We start from the raw sequence: 5,261 nt of genomic DNA on the forward strand, positions 1-5,261 counted from the left end.
GAACTTACGTATCACAGAAAGCATGACCATAAAATTTAATTCTATGCATTCATCCTTTCATTCACACGAAAAAATTGATCCTAAAAATTAATTCAGCCACAAGTAGTCATAAGTACCTTAGTGTTGTTAAAAAAAATATTAATTTCACGACAATCAATTGAAGAATAACACACATCTAGTTTGTAAAATAATTAAATCAGTTCAGATGCAACAACCAATTCAATTCAACCAATTCAGATTCAGACACAAAAAACGAAACCTTACCTTAGAAATATTTACTATGTTAGTAAAATTGTACTAAATGACATTTCTTATTCAAGTGGGACTTATGTCGTATTGAACGTTCGAATATAGAACCAACGATTGATCCAAAAGCTCTTGATCCGAGTTAGTTTGCACTTATTAATGAAATTGAGTGTTTGATTTTTGCACTTATTACGTGATTTTCACTCATAAAATGAAAAATAAATTATGACTATAAGTGCAGAGTTAATGCTAAAAAAGATTTTCATTGCTTTTTTAGTCTCTATTCGGGCACTTATATCACGTGTAAATAATGGCAAAAGTGCGAAATTGTGAGTTCTAATTTAGAGCTTATTTTATTACTCTTATTTTTAAAGTGCTATAAGATCAAAGTAACTTCGAATCTAATTGAACAATGACTAATTTAATCCTAAGTAAAAAAAAACAAAACCAAGAAAAAGATCGTAAATAAAATATGAATTTCAAATGTTACTCCTATCTCTTTTCTTCTTTTACAATATTAAGATTTGAACTATAGTCTTCGGTTGAGCACGTTACAACTCAACCAAAGTGAATTTCACTAATAAATATGCTAGTTAATATAATGTAATTGATACTTATATTGATGTAATTGAATTTAAAAAAAAAAAAAAAAATTAACTTCGATTACGGCTGAAGGTAATAATCGAATCAGCTATCGCCGTCGTTTAAGCGGAAAAAAATAAGATAGAAACACACTTTTTATGTTTTCTAAGCTCAGATATCACAATTGATTATGGGCCGCTGATTTGGAGAAATAAGAAAATCACCCGGAGAAAAAGTTGGAAACCCCAAAACACATAAACCAAACGAACCCTTAAAGTCGGCGGCAGTAAGTCGCGTACCAGAGTTAGCCGGACGTCGTTCTCTTTCTCTCTCTTCTCTTTCTATCTTCCTTTCTTCTCTCTATCTCTCTCTTTTCTCTCACTATCTCCGACGAAGGGGAGGTACCCCTTAGCTGGAGTCTGGTCTGGTTTTGTCTAGAAATCAGGGCTCGGGTGAAGGGGCTCCTGCCCTTCGCCGGAAATATGGAGAGAGAGAGAGAGAGGTAGAACGAAGAGAGAGAGAGAGAGAGAGAGAGAGAGAGAGAGAGAGAGAAGAGATGAGAGTTGTCAGAGATGATGAAAATGTGGTCGGGATTCGTTGTGGAGGTCGCCAGAATTTATGGTGGAAGTCGTCGGTGTTTACGGTAGAATTCAGAGAGGAAGAAGTTGAAGATATAAGGGTTTAAGTGTTTGGAGGAAACAAAAAAATTTTAAAAGGAATTATTTCCGTCCAAAACTTTGTAGCTCAGATAATTTCTTTATTTCCCAAAATCACCCACCTAGATTATGAAACTAGAATAAGTTATTAGAGTTCTCCTCACTTTTATTTATAATATTGATGAGGTTACATAAAATAGAAACATATGAATACTACAAAAAAAACGCTCAATAGGGACAATTTTGTTGTCTTTGTCCCAAACAAAATTTTAATCGGGACAAATTGAACCGTTTAGGGACAATTTTGTACAACACTGAAAAACCAAAAAAAATGCTCAAAATTTTGGCGCGCAAAATAGTGGCGCAAAAATCAATTTTCCTTTTGTTTTCCCCCCTTTTTTTGCCTTCTCCTCTTCCATTATTCCACGAGTTTTTCTTCTTTCTTTTTCCCCGTTTAGTTGTAGGGTTTCTGTTCTTCCATTGTTCTCATGTTCTAGGGTCGTTGTTCGGCCCTTCTTTTCGTTCTAGGGTTTCTTGTTATGGGGTTTCTCGTTCGAGGATTCTTGATCTTCTTCTAGGGTTTTGCTGGTAGCATCTAAGTCCGGTTCGCCTCTCCTACTTTGTTATTCTTCGTCTTCTGCAACTTAATGAATGGGCCAGGTGAGTATTGTTCCACACTCTATAATGGAGTTCTTATGTTGTTTTAGTTTAAATGTTAATGCCTCAATTATTAGAATACAAGATTCCATACCCTTAATAGCGTATGATGAAAATTGTAACAGTTCTTTCTAGCACATTATTTTTTCAGCATTCAGGGTAAGGGTTTCATTTTTAATGATTTTGAAATTGAAATGTTCAGAGTTCTAGCTTCAGGTTCATGGCTTGTAGCTTATGCCTTATATCATGGATCATAAATCCATATGTTTTTACTTAATTATTTTCTTTCAGGTATTCTCATTATGGGCTTATATTGTTTTTCCTCAACTGTCTACTTTAACAATTGTAGTTCTGGGTAATGCTTTCAGATTGTTTCCGTGCACAAGAAGAAAAATGCTTCTTGTGTGGTTAGATGGGTCATCTAGCAGCAAAATGTGAAGGAAAGGTTAAGAGAAAATTTGGGGAGTTTGATGAGAAAGATGAAGTTTAACTTGTTCCTAAAAAGCCTTGCAAGGTTATTTCCTCCTTTTATCTGGATCAGAAGTTTTCATAGGAGGGTAATTCCTGCATCTATGACTCTAGCTCCCTAGATCGAGTTAGTCACATTGCTTTCATGATCTTTATTATTTATTCATTTTCTGCACATTTGCAGTTTCTTAACATTTGGACCCTTAGGGAGTACTTAGAGTTTGACAATAGCTAACCCTCCTTTCAGGATTGGTTTTGAACGTATCGTGGAAAACTTCATCTTCATGAGCTTCTTTGTTTCGTATGCCACCTTTGGAAACTTGCGAGGTTCGTTGTGCCATAGGTCCCTAAGTTGTAACTTTACGAGTTTGTTATTTGAGATTGTTATCTTCCTCATGCGTTACTTTAGTTGAATATAAATGACTTTTTGGACTAACGTTGGTTTACTTCAATTGGATTGCTTTTGATAATGGTTTATGTATTTTCCCTGATTTGGCTTTGTCCTATTCCTTTACCAACTACCATATTAAGTTATAAGTAACTACAGTTAGAGTGTCAGTATGTTGATTAAAGCCAGGCTATACTAATATGTTTTTCTCTCCTTACAAATTTCCTATCCTTATTGGTACTTAGGGCACCATCAACTTGTTGATTGTTGTATACAAGAAGGTGTGAATGTCAATGGGTGGGTACTTGACAGATGGTAGCAAGGTATTTATTTGTTGTCGTGATTCAGCTTTGTTTTGGCTCCCCATTGGCGTCTTTATCGTTATGATGTTGTCTGCATCAATCATTTGATCCTGAAAGCGATTTGATTTGTTTTTCTGACATGTTTTTTTACTGACTTTCATCAAATTATTGTGAGCAGGGTCGATCACTTCATTCAGGCAGCAGCAGGTTCCTACAAAGACAAAATCTTTCAAAAAATACCTTTCTAGTTCTATGACGATGTCATAACCGCATTATGTCAACATTGTATTCGTTTTTATTTTAATAACCGCATTATGTCAACATTGTATTCGTTTTTATTTTTACTTATCAACGTCAGGCAGAAGAATTAAGCGTGAAAAGGCACAAGCACGAAGAGGAGATGGTGCAGAACCTCAATTCAAACCCGTATATCTGGTTCCAGTTGCTTGCTATCATGCTTCTTGGCTTGCTTCTGCTCCAGCATTTTCTACATATCAAGAAACACTAGGTACAATTTAGAAAGACCAGCTACTTTTATAAAAGAAAACGAGCTTGGACAAGCTACAACAAGTCTTTAGTTCTCGATATTACAAGCAACCAATTTGAAGCGTCTAATGAAAATGAAATTCATAATAGGCCCAAAAAGTTGTTCCTTATTCTCTTGGGACCACAATGGGTGCTGCCCTGAGGCCGAGAATGGTCATCAGGCAAAAGTATATGTTACTCTTTATTTATGCCTTTATACAACCCAGTCTCCATTTTCTTAGATGTTTGTCAAACCTGCGTATTTATGATTCCAATATGCTAATGTTACTTAGAAGATCTCGGTTACTATATGGTACCTCTGATTGCCCATTTACTTATTTTTTTCTGGCTTGCTTTATAAGATACATGGAAACAAAGATGAATTGAAAACAAAGCTTAATGAGTCACTCTATGAATGTCTGACCTTTAACTCTGACACCCAAGAGGAGGATTAGGTTGAAATTTCATTTCTCTATAGTACCCTTCACGCAGCTATTTACATAGTACTCTTGTGAGTTCAACTTAGGATAGACACAAAGTAATCCTATTGTAATTCCCTACGCACATAGACGAGGGTTGAGATCTAGATACGCCCTTTCTACATGACCGACTAGATTTGAATAGTTAAACATTTAAATCAAACTTGTCTATGCTAATGTTTCAGACTAAAGTTTTAATCTATATTTTTGTAGTTTACCCCCCTTTTCTTGACAAAGATTATAGAAGTAGTTCTTGAGTTAATTTATTTAGTCGTTGCTTAATTTTGCCAAAACATTGCTTCACCTTCTCTCCTTTTGGTTTTGTACTTTCCTTCGGTAGTTGGTAAACATTTTTCTGAAACTTAGTTGTTGTTGTTAAACATTTTCCAATGAAGGGTAACTGAAAGTTGACTGGTTTTTTGCTCTTTAAGGTTTTTAAAGAAGGTCTATCCTGGGACATGCACTATTACTATGAAGGGAGTTTCACTTGGCAATGGTGAGTGTGCTTCTAATTTGAGAACTAATTTTTCACTTAACTACCTCTAATGTCGTCATTCCTCTAGGAATAATAATCGATATTGGTTTCTTTGTACACCATGGTTCCTTATTTTAATGACTTCTGTTTTCCATCTGATATTGTCTTAATACAACCTCTTGATATGGTGCACAAGATTGAAACTTCATTTTGCTTATATTTATGGAGTAGCGGAAAGACAAAGAATAAGAATGAACAACAATGTGCCGGGCACATACGTAGCAGATACGGTCATAACTTTTTTTGTATTAGATCTCCCATCTTTAAGGCCTTTCTTTACCGTAACCGCTAAACTACCACACGACAACTCCCTTAGGGACAATCATGTAGAGTTTATATATATATACTAGGTGTCCATCGCGTCCTACGGACGCGATAGATCCCTTTTGGCTAACGCCTTTAAATAGTAATGTAAATTTGTCG

The 5,261-nt window shown here is 35.3% G+C and overlaps 1 long non-coding RNA gene across 1 annotated transcript; it reads left to right on the forward strand.

Moving 5' to 3' along the window:
- The first annotated feature begins 1,911 nt into the window (after window positions 1-1,911).
- On the forward strand, window positions 1,912-5,003 carry LOC147548568 (uncharacterized). Its single transcript, XR_015238363.1, has 7 exons — window positions 1,912-2,144; window positions 2,510-2,698; window positions 2,857-2,936; window positions 3,243-3,320; window positions 3,478-3,807; window positions 4,735-4,799; window positions 4,975-5,003. It is a non-coding gene; the product is annotated as an uncharacterized LOC147548568 (long non-coding RNA).
- The last annotated feature ends 258 nt before the right edge of the window (window positions 5,004-5,261 follow it).

This window comes from Eschscholzia californica, unplaced genomic scaffold (assembly GCF_041429995.1).
Source record: "Eschscholzia californica isolate CP2 unplaced genomic scaffold, dmEscCali1.0.p SCAF_3, whole genome shotgun sequence".
Taxonomy (NCBI): domain Eukaryota; kingdom Viridiplantae; phylum Streptophyta; class Magnoliopsida; order Ranunculales; family Papaveraceae; genus Eschscholzia; species Eschscholzia californica.